At 41.9% G+C, this 13,084-nt stretch overlaps 1 protein-coding gene and 1 pseudogene across 7 annotated transcripts in view; one reads left to right on the forward strand and one right to left on the reverse strand.

Moving 5' to 3' along the window:
- CEP112 (centrosomal protein 112) overlaps window positions 1-13,084 on the reverse strand; it is a 542,833-nt gene that overhangs the window by 14,260 nt on the left and 515,489 nt on the right. The gene's annotated exons all lie outside the window — the stretch shown is intronic.
- Window positions 4,837-5,649, forward strand: LOC112609209 (annotated as a pseudogene).

The raw sequence follows: 13,084 nt of genomic DNA on the forward strand, positions 1-13,084 counted from the left end.
GCACCTGGATGACTGCAATATTGGTATGTTGGTTTTGCTTTTCAAGCAGAATTTGCTCAACCTTTAAGATCAAAATTAATATCCTGTATATGGCCATCAAGGCCCTGTACTGTCTGGCCCTATTCACCTCCTAACCTGCAACTCCAGAGTCACCTGGCCTCTGGAATACTAGACGTGTTTGCTTTCTTTCAATTCATTCACCAATGCCCTGTGAATTAGGATGGTTCTTGTTTTTCTCTGATTCTTCTTTCTTGTTGTGTGGGGTTTTGCCACTGTGTCCATCTGGACCTCTGGATATTGGGGGTCCCTGCTCTGTAGTGATGTCAGGGAGGGTGCAGATCTAGGCACCCAGGGAGAGGGAGTTTGGCCAGGCCTTCATGATGAGGCTGTGCTGGGGCCAACTGACTCCCCTTTAGACAAGTCATAGCCTTGAATGTGGCAGGCACCAGCTTCATTACCAAGAACGGGCCCCACACCAGCCCTTACTTTCAAGCTGCAACCCAGGCTCCTGGCACTTTCCTGGCAAGGAGCACTTCTAGCATTTTTAGCCCCTGTCATCCCTAACAGGTTTCCTTCCAGCTGCCTCTGCCTGCTGCTGGGCTCAGTACCTGGAGGCTGTGGCCTCACTCACCACTCAGGTTCTGTTCTGTTTCTACATCACAGAAATGTTCGTCTTGCTTTTAATACCAAATACCGGCTGGGCGCGGTGGCTCATGCCTGTAATCCCAGCACTTTGGGAGGCCAAGGTGGGCAAGAGTTCAAGACCAGCCTGGCCAACACAGTGAAACCTCTTCTCTACTGCAAATACCAAAAAAAAAAAAAAAAAAAAAATTAGCTGGGCCTGGTGGCAAGCGACTGTAGTCCCAGCTACTCAAGGGAGGCTGAGGCTGAGGCAGGAGAATTGCTTGAACCCAGGAGGCAGAGGTTGCAGTGAGCCAAGATTAAAAAAAAATACATCTTTCTAATTCTCTTTCTCTCTCTCTATAAATATATATATTTTATGTATATATTTTTTATTTCCATGAGGTTTTTGGGGAACAGGTGGTATTTGGTTACATGAGTAAGTTCAGTGATGGTTTGTGAGAATTTGGTGCACCCATGGCCCGAGCAGTGTACACTGAACCCAATTGGTAGTCTTTTATCCCTCACCCCCTTCCCACCCTTTCTCCCTGAGCCCCCAAAGTCCATTGTGTCATTCTCATGCCTTTGCATCCTCATAGCTTAGCTCCCACTTATGAGTGAGAACATATGATGTTTGGTTTTCCATTCCCGAGTTACTTCACTTAGAATAATAGTCTCCAACTCCATTCAGGTTGCTGTGAATGTCATTAATTCATTCCTTTTTATGGCTGAGTAGTATTCTATTGTATGTAGACCACAGTTTCTTTATCCACTCATTGATTAATTGGCATTTGGGTTGGTTCCACATTTTTGCAATTGCAAACTGTGCTGCCATAAACATGCATGTGCAAGTACCTTTTCCATATAATCACCTCTTTTCCACTGGGTAGATACCCAGTAGTGGGATTGCTGGATCAAGTGATAGTTCTACTTTTAGCTCCTTAAGAAATGTCCACACTGTTTTCCATCGTGGCTGTACTAGTTAACATTCCCAGCAGCAGTGCAGACATAATCCCTTTTCACTGCATCCACAGCAACATCTATTATTTTTTTATTACAGTCTTTCCTTCCTTCTTTCCTTCTTCCCTTCCCTTCCCTCCCTCCCTCCTTCCCTCCCTCTTTTTCTTTTTCTTTCTTTCTTTTTTTTTTTTTTGAGATAGTGAAGTCTCATTCTGTTGCCCAGGCAGAAGTGCGGTGGCATGATCTGGCTCACTACAAACTCTGCCTCCCAGGTTCAAGTGATTCTCCTGCCTCAGCCTCCCGAGTAGCTGGGATTAAGGCGTGCACCACCACTACACCCAACTCATTTTTATATTTTTAGTAGAGACAGGGTTTCACCATGTTTGCCAGGCTGGTGTTGAACTTCTGACCTCAGGTGATCCGCCTGTCTTGGCCTCCCAAAGTGCTGGGATTACAGGTGTGGGCCACCGCGCCCAGTCGATTATGGCCATTCTTGAGAGTGTAAGGTGGTATACAAATGGCCAAAAATGCTCAACATCACTAATGATCAGGAAAATGCAAATCAAAACCACAATGCGATCTCTTTTTATATTTTATCAATCATTGTAGAGTGTCTGGAACTGAGGGGTGTCTGGTAATATCCCCTAATAGAGCCGTCCAGTAGGAAAGGACAGACTGTTTTGTAACCTTTTGATTTAATAAAGTGTAGGGGTTAAGAGCCCAGACGCTGGAACTGGTGTGTCTGGAGCTGGGTCTGAGTTGTGCCCTTAAATCTGTGTGCTCCCAGAAAGAGTAACTTCTCTGTGCCTCAGTTTCCTTATCAGGAAAATAATTTTTCAAGGCCACTGTGAAGATTAGATGATTTAATACCTGTAAAATTTGTATAAGAGTTGCACATAATAAATGTTCAGTAAACATTAGTTATCATTATATGACTTAGAGATTTTTATTATATATATTTCATTATATTATGTATATAGTATGAATTATATTTATACATATTCCATTTAGCCAATTCTCTATCATTAGACTTTACTATTTCCAATTATTTGCAACATTAGAAATCCTTATAGCAAATTATTTGCTTAAATTAATGATTAATTGAGGCCTCCATTGAAATGTTTTTGTATTTTTTAGTATCTGTGGATTGAGAAAGTACCTTACCAAAAGCTCCTATGAATTCAGAATCAATTTTAAATGAATTTAGATTTTATAATTTAAAACAATCCATATACATTTGAAAAACAGTAGTGCCTGTTTATCCAGGCTACCAACAATGGCTGGTGAGTGCCTTAGTTTGGGCTGCTATAACAAATACCATAGATTGAGCGGCTTAATCAATAAGCATGTATTTCTCACAGTTCTGGAGGCTGAAAGTCCAAGATCAGCGTGCCAACATGGCCAGGTTCTTGGCAAGGGCTCTCCTCCTGCTTCCAGTTTATAGCAATGTGTATGTGGACCTCCTCATATGGCCTTTCCTTGACGCACTCTGGTCTCTCTTTCTCTTTTTATAAAGGCATTCATCTCATTATGGGGCACCTACCTTCATGACCTCATCTAGATCTAATTACCTCCCAAAGGCCACCTCCAAATACCATCACACTGGAGATTAGGGATTCAACACATGAATTTGGGAGGGGACACAAACAGTCATTGTATAGCAGTGTGCATACGGATTTTCTCAGATCCTTGTCAGTAACTCTGGCCCACAGGTGGGGAACCATTGCTTCACTGTAAATGACTTAATTTAAGGGAAGGATCTCAGCTCAAAACTCTTTCCAACTGGATTTTCACCAACACATAGGAGGATTAAGGGAAAATAACACATACTTCTACTCATTGTGGATTAGTTTATTCAGAACCTGTTCTCTGAATGCCTGGCTTAGCAGAATGTGTTAAGCAAAGTGAGTCTGACTGGTGGGGAGACTGAAGCCGGCAGGAGGAGGGGAGGGAGAACAAGAGGTGACTTCGGAGCATGGCATGTAGTCTGAGGGAGGGTGGACAAGGGCAGGCACTGCAATTGGCCACCTGGTGTAAGAAGAGTGCGGCAAAAAGACACAGGGCTTCTGAAGGGTGGCGAAGGGCCAGAGGAGGTGGGCAGGAACTGGGCACAGGAAGGAGGCTTGCTGGGAGGGATCAGATGTAACATAAACAGGAATGTGGAGGATGTTTCTGAAGGATGGGCCTCTATGCAGCCAGTGTTTTTGCATAGGCTTTTTAGGGGAATGAGTATATTTTGGTTTCAAGAATAAGAATGAGGGCTGGGCGTGGTGGCTCATGCCTGTAATCCCAGCACTTTGGGAGGCTGAGGTGGGTGGATCATGAGGTCAGGAGATCGAGACCAGCCTGGCCAACATGGTGAAACCCCATCTCTACGAAAAATACAAAAATTAGCCAGGCGTGGTGGTGCGCACCTGTAGTCCCAGCTACTTGGGAGGCTGAGGCAGGAGAATCACTTGAACCCAGGAGGTAGAGGTTGCGGTGAGCCGAGATTGTGCCACAGCACTCCAGCCTGGCAACAGAGCGAGACTCCATCAAAAAGGAAAAAAAAAAAAGAATAGGAATGAAAGAAATACTAGTAAAAGATGATGCCAAAAAAATGCTGTAGTACAGGTGAGAAAATGCACCGCCTTCTAAGAAATTCCATTTTTATTGGGGTTAAGGTACCATGTGTTGCCACAGCAACTGCCAAGAAAAATCCATTTTAAGAAAGGTGCTCTGCTGCAGAGCTCGTGTGCTTTGATTCTGAAATATAAAGTGAAAATGTAAAAATAACTGCAATTTTCTTAACGATCTTAAAAATATTCATTTCCCCCCTTTCTTCAATACCATTTCCTCTTCAGGTTCTTTATTCTAACTGGCGTCTTCTCAAAGTAAGCACGCAGCGCAATAGGAGTCCTCCGTTCCCTGTTCATAGGAACCGTTCCACCGCAAGGGAGTGAAGCCTGCTGCTTAACGGGCCTGGGACTCCAAGGCAAGGGGGTGGCGATGCAGGAAGCAGTTGCCGACCTCTATTGTTTGAAGGGTGGCATGAACTAGTTTCTGGAAAGGGTTATATTTTCAGGACCATTTTCTGATCCCATGGAGAGAAAGTTGGCTTTAGCATGAGTGAACGGTTCAAACCTAGCACTTTAATTAGGTTTAGATGCTCTAAATCCAGCTTCAGGTAGTTCAAAAGATTCTCTGACACCAAAAAGAAAACAGGGGTCTGGTAAGTCTACCTCTAAGGATTCACACACAGAGAAAAGACAGAAAATGGGTAAGACAGTCGAAGACCAGAAACTTACTAATAAACTGTCTGAATTTGTTCATGAATCAAAGACTCAAATTCTGAATAAGATTGAGGTTGTCACTGGGGCCGTACCATGGCAGCAAAGACTCAGAAGAGGAGCTCAGACAGTGATCCATCCTAAAGCACGAATTATTGCGGAAGCCAGGCCAATAGTGATTGGCAAAGGGAACCTAATGGAAGAACAGGCCCTTATCATAAATGCTCCCTTGGATAATATCACTCCTGACACTGGAGATCCAGAACCAAAACCTATGATCATTGGCACCAATAATGTGCTTGAAGTTGGTTGTCATTCCCAAGCCATGAAAATGGGAGATAATAATGTCACTGAATTAAAAGCATACGTAGGCAGAAATGGAATATTGACAAGTGGCTGCCTCACTGGGGCTTGCTGTAACCTAAATACTTTTGAAGTCATCCCTGAGAATATGGTGATCTATGGTGCAGACTGCCTTCGTCGGGTGCAGGCTGAGCGACCGCAGCCCCAGACACTACAGCTGGATTTCTTGATGAAAATCTTGCCAAATTACCACCACCTAAAGACGACTATGAAAGGAAGCTCAGCTCCAGTAAAGAACTAAGAACTGTACATGACATGAAGATAACATTTTGTCTTTGACTGCTGTCTTTTGAATGGGCCACAGTGTTTATGTACCCCTAGCAATTCACAGAATAATACATATTGACTTCATTTTGTAAAATTGGGTTGAGAGGAGAGTAATGGATTTTCATTGTAACTGTCCTTTATAATTCATATAAAATGTATTATTTTCCTATAACCTTGCTTCTTTTCTGATAATTGGCAGATTTAGCTTTCTTTTGTTATATAAACTGCTAGCCACAAATTTTAGTTATGTAAAAGACTACCCATGACAAGAAAGGACATATTGTTATGTATTTATATTCTAGCATAGACTAAACTGAATAAAATGCTGGTAACAGGCAAAAAAATTGAGGTTGTGATATAAAATAAACATGTGAGTATTAAAATTTTGGACAGTATTTTGCATATCAGCAGTACCCTTTACTTCCTGATGGAGATGGCAAAGCTGAAACCACATTACAGAGCTCCTATTAATAAATGTGGCCTTGGGAGGTACTCATTTAGAATTTCACAAGACACATGTAGCGGAGATTTTATTCAGCAGCATTCATTCCAGCATTTACTCCAGCATTATTCACCAGTTTTCTGGTAACTGGAATCTACCCCTCTCCCATTCTCTGTCCCACCCAAGGGTCAAGGGTAGAGTATGTGACAGGACCCTAAGGCAATCATCACATCATATTATCTGGAGCCATAACTATTTAGGGCCTGGGAACATGATTCAAGTCCAGGTAATCAGAGTCACTGATAGTCAAAGGATGCAGACTCTCTCATCCACCAGACTTTCCCCGTGGATGTCATTCTGGAATTGTGACAACCGTCTTGCTACCACGGAGTAAGAAGTGAACTGAGGGTTTTGGCAATCCAGGGGAAGAACTGAGAAGTGGAGAAAAATAAACTGAGCCCTTTATCCATCCGTACCTAAAGTTAGCCCTGTCCTTGGATTTTTCAGCTTGGGTTAGATTTTCTGTCCCTTGCAACCCAAATGGTCTGAATTGACACAACACAGAATATGCAAAATATTCACTTACATTTATGTGTGTCGCATCTGTTAGACCAGGGGTCAACAGACTTCAGCCTGCAGACCAAATCTGGCACACTGCTTGTTTTTGTAAATAAAGATTTCCTGTAACACAGCCATGCTCATTTGTTTACTTATTGTCTGTGATTGCTTTCTCATGACAATGGCAGTATTGAGTAGTCTTGACAGAGACCTTATGGCTCACAAGCCCTGAAACATTTGTTATCTGGCCCTTTATAGAAAGTTGGTTGACCCCTGCAACTAGACTGAGCTCCACTAGGTAGGGACTGTGTTCGTTTTGCTGACTGCTACGGCCTCAGCATTTAGCATGGTGTCTGGCACATGGTAGCAACTCAACACAATAAATATTTGCTGATGAATGAATGAATCAGACAGAGCTTACAACCTTTGGTGTTAAGTCAGTCTTTGTCTCAAAATGACAAGGTCTTCAGAATGTCTAGAGTAAGCTCATCACACATGCTTTCCCTAAAGACAAAGAGAAGATTCTGTCATCTCAGTATTGCAGTTCTTAATCAGCACAGTGGCTATTAATAAGTAGGCTGGCTTCAAAGCTGAGAAAGTCAGAGGCAAACACCAGGGCCTACAGGGCTGCTGAGATCAAAGGGGATCTTAGAGATTCACCCCGAAGGAGGGGAGTTGGTTTCATCATGTTCCTTCCTCCTTTGTGCTTCTCTGGTTTACTCACTATCAGACTTTTTATATGGTTGAGATAGTCAATGACTCACACCTCTTTTCTTCTAAAACCAAATGCCAGCTCCTTTCTTGCTAGAATATATAATTTTGGTCTCATTTCTAATGTTTTTCTTCTTACTAATAACATTCCTAATATGTTTTCTTTCCTTAGGTTGATATATACTATGAATACTCCACTCTTTCAAAGAAGAGCTGGTACAGGTCCTAAAGCAGTTTGAACAGTTCAGCAATTCTATAGGCATGGGATGAGAAAGGCTGAATGTAGAAAGTCTGGACAGGTACGTGTTGAAGAACGTGAATATTTGGAGGACCAAGTTTAAACAAGTTGGAAGGAAGCACCTTCTCTGTGTTGCAAGGTACATCCCTGAAAGCGTTTGGGGAAAACCTGGGGGAGGGATAGGGTGTTTTTCACTTCTGTTTATCATGTCTGACTTTCCTCTCAGAAAGAGGGTGACTAGGCCTTTTTGGTTGGGGCTAGACTTCCTAAAAAAGGTAGTTTTCATCAACAAAGGACCAAAACCCCAACCAAAGGGTAGGTGGAGAAAGACTCTTGAGGTTTATAACTGACTTTGCTAATAAAAGACCCAAGAAGACCTACAGAATAAGGCTGATACTCAGGGAGGCTCATGGGGGTTTTGGAGTCTCCCTGATATTTACAATTTGTACACAGAAGTAAGGTTGGAGCACTCGGAACATAGCAAATGCTTAGTAAATATTGCTTTAATGAGTAAACGGCTGAACAAAGTTGTTGCTGAATAGGTAGGTGGCACCTTGAAATTATGGAAGGTAGTAAAGGTTATATCAACAAATTGAGACGGAATGTAGTAAAAAATAGAAAAAGCAAAGAAAACCCCACATTATGAACACCTTATATGTGCCAGATAATGTATTAAGCAATTGATGCATAATCTTTTACATGCTGTGATGATTCTAGTTAATTCTTACACACAATTTGGAAGACAGACATTATCTACTCACTTCATCGAGAAGGAAATAGGTTCACAGTGCGTTAACTGCTGGAACCACGATTGAAACCTGACATCTAACCCTGTACTGTGCCCATTTATTACTGGGAGGTGGAGAAGGGAAGAGGATTGATCTGGAAGTATTGTGATGAAATCTCAGGACAGGAGATTCTGGGATTCAGGGGGGCAGCTGGGAGCTGCTGGAGTGATCTAGGAAAGTGAGGAACTCCTAATCTGATCTCAGGTGACGGCTATTGGAAGGTCATAAAATAGAAGCTGATTAATTACCTGTCTTCGTAGAATAGAAACAAGAGATGAGTTATATGAGAATATATGCTTCAGCCATGTGCCTAGAAGAAGGGTGATGTCCCTTCAGAGACAAGGCAATGGGTACAGTCCAGGGAGTTGGTCTGGGTGTGGGTAGGACACAAGGTATGTTTGGGGGTTTGCATGTACTTAGTTTGAGAAGCAGAGGAGACATTCATGAGGAAATATGCGAGTGGAGCTCAGGAGAAAAGCAGGACTAGAGACCCAAGAATCACAGGCCAGAAGAAGAAGCTGCAGCCCTGGGAATGGAAGAGCTCTCTGAAGGGGAAAGGGGAGAACAGGAATGTCCCAGGAGCCAAGGCTCATCTATAAGGGACTTCCACATTTAGGATGCAGGAGAAGGAAGCAGAAGCAGGGAATGACCAGAAATGGCCCTAGAGATGAGATGAAAGTTAGGAGAGTGGGGAGCAAGGCTTTGGGGTTCCCAAGGGTGGGAGGGAAAGTAGGTGTTAGGTGTTGCCGAGATCAAGGAAAATAAGCAAGAAGACCAGGCCATTTCGGCTGCAGTGAGCTGAGATCGCACCACTGCACTCCAGCCTGGGTGACAGAGTGAGACTCCATCTCAAAAAAAAAAAAAAAAAAAAAAAAAAAAGAAAGATCAGGCCATTTCTATCCCCTGCCTTGAATATCACCACCGCATAGGAAATAGAGTGGTCTAGACAGCAGATTAATCACGAGAGATTTTGGTGAGCAGCAGTGCTACAAATAGAGGAGTTTAAGAAGAAATTAATTTGTTGATAAACATATAGCTTCCTATTTTAAAGCAAAACTTAAAATAAAAGATCCGCATCTAACCTTCAGTTAAATATCATTCAAAGTATCTGATTTAGACAGAGTTCTGACCTGGTTTGAGGGTATTTTTCAAAAGAGGCAAGCTATGACTGCTCTTTCTTTTCTGCATATTTAAACTCTCGACAATTATAAATAAGCTAAACCTCTCCCTCAAAGTACCAATTATCTCCTTATGTTTGAGAAGGCATGAGTTGCCAGATATGGTATTCTATACAAAACACAAATTAGGAAGACAAAAGCAGCCGTTGTCCCACCGGTGTACCCCAGATTTACTTAGGCAGTTCGAACGAACATTAATGAGGATTTTGTGCATAAATCCCCCCACCTTCCAGCTAAAGGGAACCGAGACCCCACAACCTCACAGCAGAACATTTCTTAACACCATTGTAAACACTGACTCCATTCAGGAGTTTTCACCTTTACACAGCAGAGAGAAAAGAAATTTTTGTTCAATTAAAACTTAGGGAGTGTGACATCATCAAAAGACTTCCTTTAGGCTTTCTGAAAGAAAAAAGCTTATACTTTTTACATGAGGAGTAAAAAGGAGCTTCAGAAATACATAACTGACATATAATAGGCCAGGAAGGGAACAGGAGACATCAGTAACTCCTATATTACTGATGCAGGATAATGGAGGCCTTTACAGAGGTGATGAGATTTGACTGGAACATTGAAGAACGAGTAGGAACTTTCAAGATGGATGAGAGGAAGAAAAAACAGCTAGCCTGGGAAAGGGCAGGAAGCATAGGGGTGACTGTGTGTGGCATGCTTCAGGACTGTCACAGGGTAGAGTATGGGTGGAGGTCATGGGGTGGGCAGGGGATAAGTGAGATAGGTGAGAAAGGTGGTTAGGACTTTGAAGCTTATGCCAAGGTACCTGGGCTTTATTCTGAAGACAATGGAAAAACTAACTCAAGGTTTCTGATTGGAGATTAATATATCTTGATTTCCCCTCCCCTCCACTCCCTTCCCTCTCCTTTCTTTCCCTCCCCTCTTTCTTCTCATTTCTTTCTTTTTCAGACACGTTCTCACTCTGTCACCCAGGCTGGAGTGCAGTGATGCAACCACAGCTCACTTCAGCCTCCACCTCCTCGTCTTAGGTGATCCTTCCACCTCAGCCTCCCAAGGAGCTGGGACTACAGGCATATACCACCATGCCCTGCTGATTTTTGTATTTTTTTTTTTTGTAAAAACAAGGTTTTTGTCATGTTGCCCAGTCCAGGCTCGGCAATTCACCCACTTGAGGTGAGCTCAAGCAGTCCACCTGCTCTGGCCTCCCAAAGTGCTGCGTGGACATACCTTGATTTCTGTTACAGGAAGAAAAACCTAACGTCATCATCATGCTTTTAGTTTTTTCTTCTCCAGCTGATTCTCCAAACTGTTGCATGTTTCTCTAAAATGCAGATCTGATCATCTCACCCTAACTCCACTCCCATATAAAAACAGTTCTGTGATTTCTTTTATCTGTAGATTAAAGACAACCTCCTTTGCATGGATCATCTAAGAACCTTCTCATATGATCTTAGACTAATTTTCCAGGACCTTGTGCTCCAGTAATGACTTGGCATTTTCCCCAAAAGTCCCACGTCATGTTGTGACTCATGCCTTTGCACATGGTGTTCTGTGCTCCTCTGCATCCTTCCTTCCTCTGAACTGGCTAGAGAACCACTCTCCATTCTCACATAGGACCTTCTCCATGACACTCTCCCTCAACCTTCCAGTCATGGTAACCAACCTCTCCACTAAAATGCTTTGGTATTATGTTCATCTAACAGTTATTGGTTGACACTTACGGAGTGTTTTCTATGTGCTAGGCACCATATTGTACTCTTTTGCATATATTATATTTCATTTAATCTTCTATGAATGCTATATGGTACTTTTATGGCTGTTTACATAAGAAGAAATAGGTTTATCCATAGTCACATAGCTACTTGGTACCTGAGTCAGGACCTGTGTGAGGTCTTCCTTACCCGAGAGCCTCCGCTTGTACTTCATTATCAGATACTATTGTAACTATGGATTTGCACACTGCTTTCTCCTATTAGACTGTGGGTTCCCTGAGAGCAAGTTCTATGTTGAACCGGAGAACAATGCTATTTCAAAATTATGTAAGATTAAATCATTATTCTTTCGAAGTTTGAGACCATTACATGGACTGTCTTTGCCAATGTAAAGACATTTTTGCTAACCTATTATGTAGGCTGGAGTTTGCATGAAGCAGAACATATCCAACCACGTAGACCTGGGCTCACTTAATCGGCGTTATACCTGCTGTAGGTAAGATGGAGAAACGGCAGCCAGTTAGTAGTTCACTTTCCATCTTCAAGAGAGATTGATGTCTATATTTTTTTTACACAGCAGATAAACTGGTAATGAATATATATACACACACACACACACATATATATGTTTATTTATTAAAAACATTTTTTTGAGATAGGGTCTTACTCTATCACCCAGGCTAGAGTGCAGTGATGTAGTCATGACTCACTGCAGCCTCAACTTCATGAGCTCAGATGATCCTCCCACCTTGGCCTCCTGAGTAGCTGGGACCACAGGTCGGCACTACCACGCCTGACTAAGTTCTGTAGTTTTTATAGAGACAGGGTTTCGCCATGTTGCCTAGCCTGGTGGTAACGAATATTAACTTGGCTTGGTCCACTTAGACATAAATGAAAGTACAATTTCTGTTAGAAACACTTACATAAGAATATGAAAAAGATAAGTACACTGTTACTGACTTAGACAAAACCAGTGCAACCTTAAGAAATGGTACCGGGAGAGAGCAATAGTTATGTTAGATTGAGCAAGAGGCTTCATCTTCTAATCTTTTTTTCATGATTATTTTCACTAGTGTGCTCTTTCAGGAATGTCTCCGTGCATTCTTTATAAAACTGTTGCCCAGATCTTTTTCTAAATCACATCAAACCAAAAAAGGTCAAATAAAGAGCAGGAAGATTTTGTTCTTTCCGTTGAAGGCATTTCTTTAATATTAAAAATGTACTGAAATGTAGAAATCATATTCTGATGATGTCTGAAAAGAATTCATGGTAAAGAGTAAAAAGACAAAGAAAAAAGCTCTCAAGAATCACTGGTGGCTGAGGGCCGCGGGGTCCTCATTGGGACAGCTTTTTTCTGTACTTCAAATGGCAGAAAAAATTCACGATTTAAAATGAGAAAAAAAAATCCTAAACATGTGTGGATATTATGATGAATGCCACTCTTCATGTTTATTGGCCCCCATGGTAAAACATATTATGGTGAAAATCCCAACTTCATTTATAAGTGGAAACAAACAGAAAGGGCATCTTTTCTTATTCAAATAGAGTTCTAGAGAGTGTGTTTTTGCTTTATTTCCAACCATAAGAGGCTCCCATCTGAAGGATCTTTCTGTGTAGCTTGAGTGCCCAAGTTGGAAACTTAGGTCTCTACAGCAATTTCATTCCCTCTCTTTATCTTGCACATGTATTTAAAACTGACGTCGGCAGCAGAGGCTAAGATTTTAGGGTTAAGGATACTATTTTATCTTGCATGATGTTAACTTTTTTCATCCAGCTTTGAGAAAACTCTTTTTTTCTCCTTCATTTTGATGAGCTGAATTAATCTTGCTTCTTTATGTTCCTTAGGAAGCTTTAAAACATGAAGACAGGTGAGACCAAATCCCTGTACTAAAGGCGGCTTATGTGATCTTTGTCATATCCAGTAATCTTATGTGATCTCTGTCATATCCAGTAATCTTGGAAATATAAGGGTTGTTGTATTGTAAACTTAGGTTAATATATATT

Source organism: Theropithecus gelada, chromosome 16 (genome assembly GCF_003255815.1).
Source record: "Theropithecus gelada isolate Dixy chromosome 16, Tgel_1.0, whole genome shotgun sequence".
NCBI lineage: Eukaryota > Metazoa > Chordata > Mammalia > Primates > Cercopithecidae > Theropithecus > Theropithecus gelada.